The sequence below is a fragment of the Arachis hypogaea genome, chromosome 14 (assembly GCF_003086295.3).
Source record: "Arachis hypogaea cultivar Tifrunner chromosome 14, arahy.Tifrunner.gnm2.J5K5, whole genome shotgun sequence".
Taxonomy (NCBI): Eukaryota; Viridiplantae; Streptophyta; class Magnoliopsida; order Fabales; family Fabaceae; genus Arachis; species Arachis hypogaea.
Genome location: NC_092049.1, coordinates 69,002,223 through 69,019,546, shown reverse-complemented (window position 1 = coordinate 69,019,546; position 17,324 = coordinate 69,002,223). Strand labels below are relative to the sequence as shown.

Here is a 17,324-nt window from a genome sequence, read left to right as displayed (position 1 = left end):
GCCGATCTCGCCTTATTCGTGAAATAGTCCTTTCAATTTCAGGATCGAATATTAGCAAGCGCGGATCAGGAAGTGAACGCGTCATTTGACGAAAGAAACATGCAGCTCATAGTAGTAAAATAAAATAAAATGCAAATAAATAAATTCTAATTAATAACTTTAGCACTCTATTGCAACTCCCCGGCAACGGCGCCAAAAATTGATGGGGTGCAGAAATTGGCAAATTAAAAATTGTTAAAATATTCACGTTGCAAGTATAGTTCTTAACTTGCCAGAAATCCGCTCATCAATTTAGAAAGGTGTCACAGAAAATTAAAATTTAAATTACTGGGAGTATGAATCCCAGGTCGTCTCCCAACGAGTTGCAGAAAAGTGTGCTATTTTATTAACCAGAAATTTTCAAAGGAGTGAGTTGAATGAACAGGAATTTAAATTGATGAAATTAAATAATATAAATAAAAGCCTTGACTGGGAGTTGATTAGTTGGAATCTTTATTATTGTTGGAATGCTTTCAAGATTAATTGATAATTAATGGTTGTTCCGTTTAGTTATCCTTTACTAGGTAAAGGAAAGTCAAACAAGTTGGAATACTACGTCTATTCACGAGTTGCAACCCACTTAGTTCAAAAGGATTGGTGTTGGTGACTAGAGCGCAATCCAACAGTTAACCCAATTACAATTTCTCCTTCAATCCCTCCAACTCAAGAGTTTCTTTCAATCAACTCCCCATTAAGTGAGGGAACTACTCGCTCATTGTAAATAATAAATCCATAACATATGAAAGGAAATTAAAAGAAGACATGATAAATAGAAATTAAATTGATTAATTAGAAAATAAAAATAATCTTTGTATTAAATAAGCATAAAAGTATCCCAATTGTGAAATTAAACAAAGCGAAGAACATGGAAGAATAGTACCCAGTAAAGAAAACGAATTAGAATGACGGAGTCTTGATGAGGTAATAACTCTTCTCAGTGTTCCAATGCAAAGAGCAAGTAAAAATTAAAATCCTAAAACTATGAATGTCTAGAGAGAAAATCTAGAGGAGGAGTAAAACTAGATCTCCACACTCAAACTGTGTAGAATGAATGTTATACTTTGTTTCTGCATGTTCTCTGGCTCTAGTCTGCTGTTCTGGGCTAAAAACTGGGTCAAAATGTGGCCCGGCATTGCCCCCAGCGATTTTGTAAATTGTGCAGATCGCGCATGTCACGTGTAATGACCCAATTTTCAATATGTCTAGATCATACCGGAAACTGAGCGCTACCAATTTGTCTTCCTAATTATTATCTATTATTTATCATATGAGCCTGATTCGTTGTTAAAAGCGTAGTTAATTTACGGGGTATTTTTTTTTTGAAAATATTTGGATTAATAGACAGAATCACTCATCATCAATTCACAAGTAATAACAGATAAAACAGTTATAAACAACCACACATAAATACATCACAAGTAGTTGACAACATTCGGTGATTCAGCCTTTTATTTAAGTATAGACTTTTAGTTAGAACACCCCTAGATATAGCTAGATAATAACTATATACATATATATACATACAACATACTAGGCCCTGACCTGTTCAAGAAGTCCCTAAGCTGGCGCCCAGGCTAGCCTAGACTCTATACTCACCTAGTCCCTCTAAACAACTAAGGCGAGGGAAAGTATGTTCTAAGCCATCAAAACTCGAGTCGGGTCGAATGTCATCAAAAGGTGGAACATCATATACTACTCCTCTGCACGATCAGTCAATGCCATATGACGTCTCTCTGGTACCTCATCAAGCAACTACATAACAGGAGTCTCGTACACAGGATTTAAGTTAAAGTTTGCATACAAACGGGGTGTAGACGTTAGCTGGCCTCACAGTATATACATATAAACAGGTAACGGAGTTCACTCGTAAAAACATCTCTAAAAATTATTTTCTGAGCTACTAGCATAAATGACACTAGTAACATATTTATTATGAGAATAGAACATGTATAATGAGGCCTTAGCATTGCTAAAGTCATCAGAGAGTGCTGGTGCTAAGCTGCACCAGTAAACCATAAACCCGGTTAAACCGATTTTCTGTTTTTAACAAAAACAGACCAGGTAACCTATTATCTCTATCCTCTCATGAATCGAGTCCGGTTCATCAAACAGAGACTATTTACGAAAATCAGAATCAAAACTGCCAACCGATACGGTTCAAAAACAAGGTTCTTCGAGATTGCGTTATCGAGCTTGTCTCGACTAAGGTCCTGAGTTAAAGATAATATAGTGACAATGAGGATTGAGATGCTTGATGATACAGAAGAGGTATTCCCTTTACTGATCTTTCGGATAAATCCGTGTCTTTAGAAAAGATCTCGCGTACTCGAAAATTAGGGTTGTTACATCACGCGATCGCGTCGCTCATGCGGACTGGTATGCGAAATTGTTACTCAGGTTGTGAATTATTGATCAAAATTGATTCCCTGGCGATGGCACCAAAAACGGATGCACATAACCATGGTCTAAACATATCTTCACAACTTCGCATAACTAACCAGCAAGTGCACTGGGTCGTCCAAGTAATACCTTACGTGAGTAAGGGTTGAATCCCACGGAGATTGTTGGTATGAAGCAAGCTATGGTCACCTTGTAAATCTCAGTCAGGCAGGTAATAAATGATTATGGAGTTTTCGAAATTAATACTAAAAGAAGGATATAAATACTTATGTAAATCATTGGTGAGAATTTCAGATAAGCGTATGGAGATGCAATCGTTCCTCTGAACCTCCGCTTTCCTGCTATCTTCATCCAATCAGTCTTACTCCTTTCTATGGCTGGCTTTATGCAAGGGCATCACCGTTGCCAGTGGCTACATCCCCTCCTCTTGTGAAAATGGTCCAAGATGCCCTGTCACGGCACGGCTAATCATCTGAGGTTCCCGATCATGCTGGAATAGGATTCACCCTCCTTTTGCATCTGTCACTACGCCCAAAAATTGCGAGTTTGAAGCTCGTCACAGTCATTCAATCATTGAATCCTACTCGGAATACCACAGACAAGGTTTAGACTTTCCGGATTCTCTTGAATGCCGCCATCATTCTAGCTTACACCACGAAGATTCCGATTAAAAGATCTAAGAGACACATTCAATCTAAGGTAGAACGGAAGTGGTTGTCAGGCACACGTTCATAGGGAATGATGATGATTGTCACGTTCATCACATTCAGGTTAAAGTACGAATGAATATCTTAGAAGCGAAATAAGATGAATTGAATAGAAAATAGTAGTACTTTGCATTAATCTTTGAGGAATAGCAGAGCTCCACACCTTAATTTATGGAGTGTAGAAACTCTACCGTTGAAAATACATAAGTGATAATAGAGTTCATTGGTTTCGGTTCCAGAGGGGAACCGGAGTAACCAAGACTGCAAATACAATGATAAAAAGTTCTATTTATAATAAACTAGTCACTAGGGTTTACAGAAGTAAGTAATTGATGCATAAATCCACTTCCGGGGCCCACTTGGTGTGTGCTTGGGCTGAGCTTGAGTGTTGCACGTGTAGAGGTCCTTCTTGGAGTTGAACGCCAGCTTTTGTGCCATTTTGGGCGTTGAACTCCACTTTGCAACTTGTTTCTGGCGCTGGACGCCAGAATTGGGCAGAGAGCTGGCGTTGAACGCCAGTTTGCGTCATCTAAACTCGGGCAAAGTATGGACTATTATACATTGCTGGAAAGCCCTGGATGTTTAATTTCCAACACAATTAGAAACGCGCCATTTTGAGTTTTGTAGCTCCAGAAAATCCACTTGGAGTGCAAGGAGGTCAGAATCCAACAGCATCAGCAGTCCTTCTTCAACCTCTGAATCTGATTTTTGCTCAAGTCCCTCAATTTCAGCCAGAAAATACCTGAAATCACAGAAAAATACACAAACTCATAGTAAAGTCCAGAAATGTGAATTTAACATAAAAACTAATGAAAACATCCCTAAAAGTAACTAGATCCTACTAAAAATATACTAAAAACAATGCCAAAAAGCGTATAAATTATTCGCTCATCACAACACCAAAGTTAAATTGTTGCTTGTCCCCAAGCAACTGAAAATCAAATAGGATAAAAAGAAGAGAATATACTATAAATTCCAAATTATCAATGAAACATAGCTCCAATCAAATGAGCGGGACTTATAGCTTTTTGCCTCTTGAATAGTTTTGGCATCTCACTTCATCCATTGAAGTTCAGAATGATTGGCATCTATAGGAACTCAGAGTTCAGATAGTGTTATTGATTCTCCTAGTTCAGTATGATGATTCTTGAACACAGCTATTTTATGAGTCTTGGCCGTGGCCCTAAGCACTTTGTTTTCCAGTATTACCACCGGATACATAAATGCCACAGACACATAATTGGGTGAACCTTTTCAGATTGTGACTCAGCTTTGCTAAAGTCCCCAATTAGAGGTGTCCAGGGTTCTTAAGCACACTCTTTTTTTGCTTTGGACCTTGACTTTAACCGCTCAGTCTCAAGTTTTCACTTGACACCTACACGCTACAAGCACATGGTTAGGGACAACTTGGTTTAGCCGCTTAGACCAGGATTTTATTCCTTTAGGCCCTCCTATCCACTGATGCTCAAAGCCTTGGGATCTTTTTTATTACCCTTTCCTTTTGGTTTTAAGGGCTATTGGCTTTTTGCTCTTGCCTCTTGGTTTTAAGAGCTTTTGGCTTTTCCTGCTTGCTTTTTCTTTTTTTTTCTTTCTATTTTTTTTCGCCTATATTTTTTTTTTCTGCAAGCTTTGTTCTTTGCTGCTTTTTCTTGCTTCAAGAATCATTTTTATGATTTTTCAGATTATCAAATAACATGTCTCCTTGTCATCATTCTTTCAAGAGCCAACATATTTAACATTCTTAAACAACAACTTCAAAAGACATATGCACTGTTCAAGCATTCATTCAGAAAACAAGAAGCATTGTCACCACATCAATATAATTAAACTAAGTTCAAGGATAAATTCGAAACTCATGTACTTCTTGTTCTTTTGAATTAAAACATTTTTCATTTAAGAGAGGTGATGGATTCATAGGATATTCATAACTTTAAGACATAGTTACTAATTACTAATGATCATGTAATGAAGACACAAACATAGATAAGCACATAACATAGAAAACAAAAAACAGAAGAAATAAGAACAAGGAATGAATCCACCTTAGTGATGGTGGCGTTTCCTTCTTGAGGAACCAATGATGTCCTTGAGCTCTTCTATGTCTCTTCCTTGTCTTTGTTGCTCCTCCCTCATTGCTCTTTGATCTTCTCTTATTTCATGAAGGATGATGGAGTGCTCTTGATGTTCCACCCTTAATTGTCCCATGTGGGAACTTATTTCTCCTAGGGAGGTGTCGATTTGCTCCCAATAGTTTTGTGGAGGGAAATGCATTGGAGGCATCTCCGGGATCTCATGGTTATGAGATTCATGCACCTCTTGAGCTCCATGAATGGGCTCTCTTGCTTGCTCTATCTTTTTCTTAGTGATGGGCTTCTCTTCCTCAATGGGAATGTCTCCTTCTATGAAAGCTCCAGCTGAGTAACATAGATGGCAAATAAGATGAGGAAAAGCTAGCCTTGCCATGGGGGATGACTTTTCGGCTATTTTGTAGAGTTCAAGGGAGATGACTTCATGAACTTCTACTTCCTCTCCAATCATGATGCTATGAATCATGATGGCCCGATCCACAGTAACTTCAGATCGGTTGCTAGTGGGGATGATGGAGCGTTAGATGAACTCTAACCATCCTCTAGTTACAGGCTTGAGGTCCAGTCTTCTTAGTTGAACCGGCTTGGAGTCAATCTTCCATTGAGCTCCTTCCACACATATGTCCATAAGGACTTGGTCCAAACTTTGATTAAAGTTTACCCTTCTAGTGTAGGGGCGTTCATCTTCTTGCATCATAGGCAAGTTAAATGCCAACCTCACATTTTCCGGACTAAAATCTAAGTATTTTCCCTGAACCATTGTAACATAATTCTTTGGATTCAGGTTCTTACTTTGATCATGGTTCCTAGTGATCCATGCATTGGCATAGAACTCTTGAACCATTAGGAAGCCGACTTGTTGGATGGGGTTTGTTAGAACTTCCCAACCTCTTCTTTGGATTTCATGTCGGATCTCCGGATACTCATTTCTTTTGAGTTTGAAAGGGACCTCGGGGATCACCTTCTTCTTGGCCACAACATCATAGAAGTGGTCTTGATGGGCTTTGGAGATGAACCTTTCCATCTCCCATGACTTGGAGGTGGAAGCTTTTGTCTTCCCCTTTCCTTTTCTAGAGGATTCTCTGGTCTTAGGTGCCATCAATGGTAAAGGAAAAACAAAAAGCTTATGCTTTTACCACACCAAACTTAGAATTTTGCTCGCCCTCGAGCAAGAGAAGAAAGAAAAGATGATGAAGAAGAAAAGATGGAGAAGAAGGGGGAGGTGTGTCTCGGCCAAGAAGAGAAGAGAGGGTTGTGTTGTGTGAAAATGAGGAAGGATGGAAGGCTTTATATAGGGAAGGGAGGGGGGTGAAGGTTCGGCCATTTAGGCTGGGTTTGTGTGGGAAATTGATTTTGAATTTTGAAGGTAGGTGGAGTTTATGAGGTAGGTTTATGGGGAAGAGTGGATGGATGTGAGTGGTGATGAGGTGATGGTGAAGAGAGATTGAGGTGATTGGTGAAGGGTTTTGGGGAAGAGTGTTTATGGGATTGTGTGAAAGATGGGTGAGAAGAAGTGAGTAGAGGTAGGTGGGGATCCTATGGGGTCCACAGATCCTGAGGTGATCCTGTGGGGTCCACAGATCCTGAGGTGTTCAAGGATTTACAACCTTGCACCAAATTGGGCATGCAAAATGCCCTTGCACACAACTCTGGGCGTTCAGCGCCAGATTGGTGCTTGTTCTGGGCGTTGAACGCCCATTTGTAGCCTATTTCTGGCGTTGAACGCCAGAACCATGCTTGTTCTGGGCGTTCAGCGCCAGCTCTCCTCCAGGGTGCATTTCTGGCGTTCAAACGCCCAGATGCTACCCATTTCTGGCGTTCAGCACCAGAACCATGCTCTGTTCTGGCGTTGAATGCCCAAAATATGCTTCTTACTGGCGTTTAAACGCCAGTAAGGTCTTCCTCCAGGGTGTGATTTTTCTTTTGCTGTTTTTGATTCTGTTTTCAATTTTTATATTTATTTTATGACTCCACATGATCATCAACCTATAAAGACATATAACTAAGAAAAATATAGTTAGATAAATAAAAATTGGGTTGCCTCCCAACAAGCGCTTCTTTAATGTCAATAGCTTGACAGCGGGCTCTCATGGAGCCTCACAGATGTGCAGAGCTTTGTTGAGACCTCCCAACACCAAACTTAGAGTTTGGATATGGAGGTTTGACACCAAACTTAGAGTTTGGTTGTGGCCTCCCAACACCAAACTTAGAGTTTGACTGTGGGGGCTTTGTTTGACTCTGCTTTGAGAGGAGCTTTTTATGCTTCCTCTCCATGGATGCAGAGAGAGATCCTTGAGTTGTAAACACATGGTTGTCCTCATTTATTTGAAGGATCAATTCTCCTCTGTCCACATCAATCACAGCTCTTGCTGTGGCTAGGAAAGGTCTTCCTAGGATGATGGATTCATCCTCTTCCTTTCCAGTATCCAGGACTATGAAATCAGCAGGGATGTAAAGGCCTTCAACCTTTACTAACACATCCTCTACTTGTCCATAAGCCTGTTTTCTTGAATTGTCTGCCATATCTAATGAGATTTTAGCAGCTTGCACCCCATAGATTCCCAGTTTCTCTATTACAGAGAGGGGCATGAGGTTTATCCCTAAACCAAGGTCACACAGAGCCTTAAAGATCATGGTGCCTGTGGTACAAGGTATTATGAACTTTCCAGGATCCTGTCTCTTCTGAGGCAATGTCAGTTGATCCAGATCACTTAGTTTATTGGTGAACAAGGGAGGTTCATCTTCCCAAGTTTCAATGCCAAATAATTTGGCATTTAGCTTCATGATTGCACCAAGGAACTTGGCAGCTTGCTCTTCAGTAACATCCTCATTCTCTTCAGAAGAGGAATACTCATCAGAGCTCATGAATGGCATAAGGAGGTTTAATAGAATCTCTATGGTCTCTAGATGAGTCTCAGATTCCTTAGGTTCCTCAGAGGGAAGCTCCTTTTTGATCACTGGACGTCCCAGGAGGTCTTCCTCATTGGGATTCATGTCCTTCTCCTCTCTTGTGGGTTCGGCCATGGTAATTAATTCAATGGCCTTGCACTCTCCTTTTGTATTCTCTTCTGTATTGCTTGGGAGAGTACTAGGAGGGATTTCAATGATCCTTTTACTCAGCTGGCCCACTTGTGCTTACAAATTTCTAATGGAAGACCTTGTTTCATTCATGAAACTCACAGTGGCCTTAGATAGATCAGAGACTAAATTTGCTAAGCTAGATGGATTCTGCTCAGAATTCTCTGTCTGTTGCTGAGTGGATGATGGAAAAGGCTTGCTATTGCTAAACCTGTTTCTTCCACCATTATTAAAGCCTTGTTGAGGCTTTTGATCCTTCCATGAGAGATTTGGGTGATTTCTCCATGATGGATTGTAGGTGTTTCCATATGGTTCACCCATGTATTTTAACTCTGCTATTGCAGGGTTCTCAGGATCAAAAGCTTCTTCCTCAGAAGATGCCTCTTGAGTACTGTTGGATGCAGCTTGCATTCCATTCAGACTCTGAGAAATCATATTGACTTGCTGAGTCAATATTTTATTCTGAGCCAATATGGCATTCAGAGTATCAATTTCAAGAACTCCCTTCTTCATAGGCGTCCCATTACTCACAGGATTCCTCTCAGAAGTGTACATGAACTGGTTATTAGCAACCATGTCAATGAGTTCTTGAGCTTCTACAGGCGTTTTCTTTAGGTGAATGGATCCACCTGCAGAAGTATCCAATGACATCTTTGATAGCTCAGATAAACCATCATAGAATATATTCAGGATTGTCCATTCTGAAAGCATGTCAGAAGGACACTTTTTGGTCAGCTGTTTGTATCTTTCCCAAGCTTCATAGAGGGATTCACCTTCTTTTTGTCTGAAGGTTTGAACATCAACTCTAAGCTTGCTCAGCTTTTGAGGAGGAAAGAACTTGGCTAAGAAAGCCGTGACCATCTTATCCCAAGAGTTCAGGCTGTCTTTGGGTTGAGAGTCCAACCATATTCTAGCTCTGTCTCTTACAGCAAAAGGGAAAAGCATGAGCCTGTAAACTTCAGGATCTACTCCATTAGTCTTAACAGTATCACATATCTGCAAGAATTCAGTTAAGAACTGAAAAGGATCTTCAGATGGAAGTCCATGAAACTTGCAGTTCTGCTGCATCAGAGAAACTAGCTGAGGTTTCAGCTCAAAGTTGTTTGCTCCAATGGCAGGAATAGAGATGCTTCTTCCATGTAAATTGGAATTAGGTGCAGTAAAGTCACCAAGCATTCTCCTTGCATTATTGTTGTTGGGTTCGGCTTCCATCTCCTTTACTTGTTTGAAATTTTCAATAAGGTTGTCTCTGGATTGTTGTAATTTAGCTTCTCTTAGTTTTCTCTTAAGAGTCCTTTCAGGTTCTGGATCAGCTTCAACAAGAATGCCTTTTTCTTTGTCCCTGCTCATAAGAAAGAGAAGAGAAAAAGAAAAGAAGTGGAATCCTCTATGTCACAGTAAAGATGTTCCTTATTGTTAGTAGAAGAAGAAAAGGAATAGGGGTGAAGAAGAATGAAGAATCCATACACAAAGGTGATGATAGGAGCAGAGATGTGAGATGAAGAGAAGTGTTAGTAGATGAATAAATAAATAGAAGGGGATGAGAGGAGGAGAGAATTTTCAAAAATAATTTTTGAAAAAGAGTTAGTGATTTTCGAAAATAGTTTTTGAAAAAGGTTAGTAGTTTTTCGAAAATTCAAATAAAAAATAAAATAATTAGTCTAATTAAAAAGAAATTTTGAAAAAGAGGGAAGATTTTTTTGAAAATTAGAGAGAGAGAGTTAGTTAGGTAGTTGAAACAAATTTTGAAAAGATAAGAAGTTAGGAAGTTAGAAAAGATATTTTGCAATCACTTTTTTGAAAAAGGTAAGATAAGAAGATATTTTTGAAAAGATATGATAGAAATTAGTTTTTGAAAAAGATTTGATTTTTAAAATCTCAATTAATGACTTGATTCACAAGAAATCACAAGATATGATTCTAGAACTTAAAGTTTGAATCTTTCTTAACAAGTAAGTAACAAACTTGAAATTTTTGAATCAAAACATTAATTGATGATGTTATTTTCGAAAATATGATGTAAAATTAAGAAAAATATTTTTGAAAAATATTTTTGAAATTTTCGAAAATAACTAAAAAAAAATTGAAAAAAGATTTGATTTTTGAAAAAGATAAGATTTTTTTTTAAATTGAAAATTTGATTTGACTCATAAAAACAACTAGATTTTAAAAAATTTTGAAAAAGTCAAATCTAATTTTCGAAATTTTAAGAGAGAAAAAGGGAAAGATATTTTTTTTATTTTTGAATTTTTATGATGGGAGAGAAAAACAAGAAAAATGATGCAATGCATGAAAGTTATGGATCAAAACAAATAATGCATGCAAGAATGCTATGAATGTCAAGATGAACACCAAGAACACTATGAAGATCATGATGAACATCAAGAACACATTTTTGAAAAATTTTTAATGCAAAGAAAACATGCAAGAGACCAAACTTAGAATTCTTTAATGCTTAGACATGAAGAATTCAGGAATGCATATGAAAAACACCATACAACACAAAACAAGAAAACATCAAGATCAAACAAGAAGACTTACCAAGAAAAACTTGAAGATCATGAAGAACACATGCATGAATGCAATTTTCGAAAAATGCAAGATGAACATGCAATTGACACCAAACTTATAACATGACTCAAGACTCAAACAAGAAACACAAAAAATATTTTTAATTTTTATGATTTTCTAATTTTTTTGTATTTTCTTTTAATTTTTTTCGAAAATTATTTTGAAAGAGAAAAATAAGGATTCCAAAATTTTTAATATGAATTCCAGGAATCTTATGCTCTTTAGTCTAAAGCTCCAATCAAAGGGTCAAGCATGGCTTAATAGCCAGCCAAGCCTTAGTATGTAACTCAGACATGACACGCCTAGCATACCCTATCCAGAAGAATTGGACATGGCTCCATTGAGGTGATTAGTTGAAGACCAATCCCAAAGCAGTTTGGGTATGGCTTTACAGCCAGATAGGCTTCAACATGCTTCATGAAACACTAGAATTCATTCTTAAAAATTCTGAAGAAAAGTATATTTTTGAAAATATTTATTTATTTAATTTTTTTGAAAATATTTTTTTGAAAAAAACGAAAAAGAAGAAAATATTTTTGAAAAATTTTTGAAAACTTTTTGAAAACAAAATAAGAAGAAAATTACCTAATCTGAGCAACAAGATGAACCGTCAGTTGTCCAAACTCGAACAATCCCCGGCAACGGCGCCAAAAACTTGGTATGCGAAATTGTTACTCAGGTTGTGAATTATTGTTCGAAATTGATTCCCTGGCGATGGCACCAAAAACGGATGCACATAACCATGGTCTAAACATATCTTCACAACTTCGCATAACTAACCAGCAAGTGCACTGGGTCGTCCAAGTAATACCTTACGTGAGTAAGGGTCGAATCCCACGGAGATTGTTGGTATGAAGCAAGCTATGGTCACCTTGTAAATCTCAGTCAGGCAGGTAATAAATGATTATGGAGTTTTCAAAATTAATACTAAAAGAAGGATAGAAATACTTATGTAAATCATTGGTGAGAATTTCAGATAAGCGTATGGAGATGCAATCGTTCCTCTGAACCTCCGCTTTCCTGCTATCTTCATCCAATCAGTCTTACTCCTTTCTATGGCTGGCTTTATGCAAGGGCATCACCGTTGTCAGTGGCTACATCCCCTCCTCTTGTGAAAATGGTCCAAGATGCCCTGTCACAGCACGGCTAATCATCTGAGGTTCCCGATCATGCTGGAATAGGATTCACCCTCCTTTTGCGTCTGTCACTACGCCCAGCAATCGCGAGTTTGAAGCTCTTCACAGTCATTCAATCATTGAATCCTACTCGGAATACCACAGACAAGGTTTAGACTTTCCGGACTCTCTTGAATGCCGCCATCATTCTAGCTTACACCACGAAGATTCCGATTAAGAGATCTAAGAGACACTCATTCAATCTAAGGTAGAACGGAAGTGGTTGTCAGGCACACGTTCATAGGGAATGATGATGATTGTCATGTTCATCACATTCAGGTTGACGTACGAATGAATATCTTAGAAGCGAAATAAGATGAATTGAATAGAAAATAGTAGTACTTTGCATTAATCTTTGAGGAACAGCAGAGCTCCACACCATAATTTATGGAGTGTAGAAACTCTACCGTTGAAAATACATAAGTGATAATGGAGTTCATTGGTTTCGGTCCCAGAGGGGAACCGGAGTAACCAAGACTACGAATACAATGATAAAAAGTTCTATTTATAATAAACTAGTCACTAGGGTTTACAGAAGTAAGTAATTGATGCATAAATCCACTTTCGGGGCCCACTTGGTGTGTGCTTGGGCTGAGCTTGAGTGTTGCACGTGTAGAGGTCCTTCTTGGAGTTGAACGCCAGCTTTTGTGCCATTTTGGGCGTTGAACTCCACTTTGCAACTTGTTTCTGGCGCTGGACGCCAGAATTGGGCAGAGAGCTGGTGTTGAACGCCAGTTTGCGTCGTCTAAACTCGGGCAAAGTATGGACTATTATACATTGCTGGAAAGCCCTGGATGTCTACTTTCGAACGCAATTGGAAACGCGCCATTTTGAGTTTTGTAGCTCCAGAAAATCCACTTTGAGTGCAAGGAGGTCAGAATCCAACAGCATCAGCAGTCCTTCTTCAACCTCTGAATCTGATTTTTGCTCAAGTCCCTCAATTTCAGCCAGAAAATACCTGAAATCACAGAAAAATACACAAACTCATAGTAAAGTCTAGAAATGTGAATTTAACATAAAAACTAATGAAAACATCCCTAAAAGTAACTAGATCCTACTAAAAACATACTAAAAACAATGCCAAAAAGCGTATAAATTATCCGCTCATCACGGACGCGTCATTCGCATTTTCGCTTTACCACGCGGGCGCATCATCCATGCTTCCGCGTCACTCGTGCTGTTCCATGCCGTGCGGTCGCGTCATCCATGCGGCCGTGTCACTGCAATTTGCTCTCTTCCGCGCGGTCGCGTCATCCATGCGGCCGCGTCACCTCTCGCTGGTTATCTCCTTAATTTCTTGTGTTCCTTCCATTTTTGCTAGATTCCCTTTCAAATCTCCAACTCATTCATGCCCTATAAAGCCTGAAACACTTAACACACAGATCACGGCATCGAATGGAATAAAGGAGAATCAAAATGCATAATTAAAAATCTCTAGGAAGCAGTTTTCAATCATGTACTAATTCCAGGAAGGAAATATAAATGCATGCTAAATTAATGAATAAGTGGGTGAAGATCATGATAAAACCACACAATTAAACACAATATAAACCATAAAATAGTTGTTTATCAGGCATGCCACTTGAGCTCGAAGGCGTGGCACACCAAGGTTGTTAGAGAGACGAGCGTGCCACTTGAAGGGCTGGGCGTGGCACGCCAAGCTGAAATTGAAGAGCACGTGACACGCAACTACAACGCTAATCACACGCCAGCTGGGAGGTCACACTTATTGAGCTTCTTTTCCCTCTAAAATGTAATTTTCCTTTTTCACTTTTGTTATTCTCTTATTTTACTAGGAGTAGTATAAATACCCCCAAGGAGTACTAAAGAAGGGGTTTAAGCAGTGAGTTTTAGATCCACTTTTACAAAATAAAGAGTTTTAAAGCCCACAAGCCGGGCCAACTATGCAAATATCCAAAGAAAACTTAGCTAAAGATTAGAAGACTTTTTAGCAGCATTTGTCTAGGGTGAAGGAGGGCGAGCCTGGAGAGGCACAGCATCGACGGTACCGTCATCTCGGTTCAAAATCTGACAGTCCGGATCAGAAACAGAATGACCAACCTCAACCGGAGGAATTGTAAAAGCGGACACCTTGGCAGAAAGCACAGGGGGAGGATCAACATCATCATCATCTTGGTCGTCGGGGACAATCTTACCATCCCTCACAACATTGTCCAAGCTAAAGAGAGTAAGGTCAACCTCAGAAGCAAGAACTTGAACTTGCTCTTTTAAATTATCATAGGCAGCGTTCACGCTGCCGACGAGGTGACCTTGGAGCTCGGAATAGTCTACTCGGGCAGACTCCAGCTCCACCCTCAGACGCACCACCTCCCGATAAGATGTAACGTAACTGTCCTTATGCCTCAATGCCGTGTTCTCGGCCAATCGCACAGAAGCCGCCAGAGCAAAGGAACTCGTCTTTTTGTTCTCCAGATCCTTCTCCAACTTGGCTACCTTTACCTCAAGCTCTTCCTTCAGGCCCTTCATCCGGTCAAACTACTGTTTAGCCTCTTCCATAAATTCTTTGGTGGCATGGAGATGAAGATTCTGAGCAGTTCGGTACAGGGCAGCCCCCATATATGCCATTTTAACACTGTTTTGGGTCATAAAATCTAGATGCCGAAGGATTGATACATCATCCATGGGGAGGGCACCGTAGGGACCGATTTGCTGATCTACGAACTCGATTGCATTAAAATCAGGGGCGTCAAGGTTAAAGGCCTCAATTGTTTTTTGCTTCTTGTCGGGAGGAGCACCAGAAGTAGTGGTAGAAGTCTGTGGAGGATCAGTCAGACGAACTCGAGGAGTGGGGATCACCTTCCTCGGCCCAGGAAAACTCGGCACGGGCGGCTTCACTGGAACTTGAGAAGATCCCTCTCCGGCCGCCTTGGCCGAGATGTTTTGAGCAGCAGCAGCCTTCTTCGCCTTCTTGTAGGCCTTCATGGAATCATTGTTTTTCGACATCTTTGAAAATACAGAATCAACCATAATGATGAGTCACAACCTAGGAGAAGCAAAACTAAGAAACAAGTATAAGAAACAAGTCAGACAGTACCCAAAGTAGTTCGAACCAAAGATGGATCACTCAAAAATCTTTTTGTATCCAAATGGGGTGGTTCCCCCCACAAATCTTTAAGAACAACCACAAAAGCCCGCTCAACCTCATTAAGCATCTCCCATGTATAACGAGGCACTCTCACATTCTTTTGCCACTCTAGAGAAAAAGCAGGCTCGTCATTCTCATCAAGAAAAAAGGGGCGGACCCCCTCAACAGCACGGACTCGGAAGAAATAATTCTTAAAATCTTTAAAAGACTCATCATACATGGCAAAAACTTTATGCCCCTGGGCCGATCTGAAAGAAACCCAGGAAGCTTTCTTTTTGGAAGAACCTCCAGGCTTGGCCGAGACAAAAAGATAGAGGAAAAGAGTTTGAGAAGGTGTTATGCCTAACTCTTGGCAAAGTAGTTGAAATATCTTGATAAAACCCAAGGAATTTGGATGAAGCTGGGATGGAGCAATGTTACATGACCACAACAAGTCAATCTCGAAAGCAGTAAAAGGAAAAGTAACGTCCAACTGGTTGAAGAAATATTCATAGACATAGAATAAGGGACGCTCCCCCTCAACCGAAGTAGGAAAACAAGCCCTCTCATCAGAGTCAGGAGCTACAAGCTCATAATCCCTCTCCCGAGCACTGTTACCACAAATCCTATGACGTTTTCTCAGCTCTACACAAAATTCAGTGTCCACGACAAAGACACACATTAGGACAAGGGAGTCCAGCCAATCGGACATCCCCTCGGGAACTTTGGAAGACATCTCTACAACGTTATTGCGAGAAGACATGAGGCCAACTAATCCTACAAAAAGAAAAGAAGATTGGATCACTAAAAAACATCTCGGAGGAGGGGCAAAGCAACTCGACTAATATGATACAAACAGAAAAGGAAAACCCCAAGACTCAAACCAAAGTCCTGGGGCATCCTTTAGAGGTAGTGGCAAAGCAAGATTTCAAGAAAAATCTACATCTTACGTCCCGACATTTCCCAAACAAGAAAAGAAGATTTCAAGTAGACAAACGTTTTGAAAGAGGGAAGTAAAAACACAAAAGTCATCTAAGCCACTATCTTTCTACAGTCTATCAACGAAAAGCATTGTCAACATAAAAAATGCCAAGCAGAAAATCATCAAAGACACAACCTTTTTCAGAATCAAACAAAAACCATCATCGAAAGCACAAGCAGAAACGGTGATAACATGCAAAAGCCCTAAAAGCATCAAGCAACAGGAAAAGCGAAAAAGTTCATACGAAAGATGAAGAAACTCCCAGAACACACAATACAACAGCAATTAGGCGCAACAAAAACAGAAAGATCCAAACTTTCTCCAAGCAAAATCAAAACTTCACCACAAAACCAAAGCCAAAGCAACAAAAGAGAAAAGTAATTGCAAAATGGAACTAACCTGGAGAAATGAGAAGTTCCGGAAGAAGTAGAAAGGAAGGAATCACTGGATCACTGGAAGATACCGCAACGCAAGAAAAGACAGAGATAGAGAGAACGAAGGAGTTACAAAGAAAAAGGAAGAAGAGAAACCGTTTTTCTGAAGAAGCAAAATTCAAAATAAAGCCAAGAGAAACGGGGCAATTAATACCAATTAATGAAGGTATTAAACCCTCGCACGCTCCCTAGAATGAAGCGCTAATACAAAAGCACGCGTTTTTAGAGGAAAACGTTCTACATTCAAAAATCTCTACAAAAAAGGAATTGACAAAAGTGCTCGAGTTCGGCTTCGCTATAAAAAGTTCGAAGTCAAAAAACTCGACCTCAAAGCAGAAAACCGAGCTCAAGCAGGGGCACTGTTCATACCCTGGATCGAGCTGTCCGACCCGGGATGTTTAGCGACATGGCGACCAACCTCTTCAGGTCCGACTATCCGATCTCTTCTTAAAGATATCGGCCAAATCAACAGGAAAGCCCAATAAAGGGCCCAAATAGAGGAACACGACCTAAATCCAAAGGCAATCCAAGCCTATAGAGATAAAGGCGGTTCCTTTGAAGATAAGCTGACTTCACCCAAAATAAGATAAGATAAGATAAGATAAGATAACTAACTTATCTTATCAGAAAGGTCAGCCCACACTACTATAAATACACTGGAGCACCCAGGTATAACTCACACTCTGATTCTACTAAAAACTTGCTTAATACCCTTGCTAACTTAAGCATCGGAGTCCCTTGCAGGTACCCCCACCTTTCGGTAATG

The 17,324-nt window shown here is 39.7% G+C and overlaps 1 non-coding gene across 1 annotated transcript; it reads left to right on the top strand.

The window, feature by feature from the left end:
• Positions 1-9,016: 9,016 nt before the first annotated feature.
• Positions 9,017-9,124, top strand: LOC112746299 (small nucleolar RNA R71). The gene has a single exon (XR_003174190.1). It is a non-coding gene; the product is annotated as a small nucleolar RNA R71 (small nucleolar RNA).
• The last annotated feature ends 8,200 nt before the right edge of the window (positions 9,125-17,324 follow it).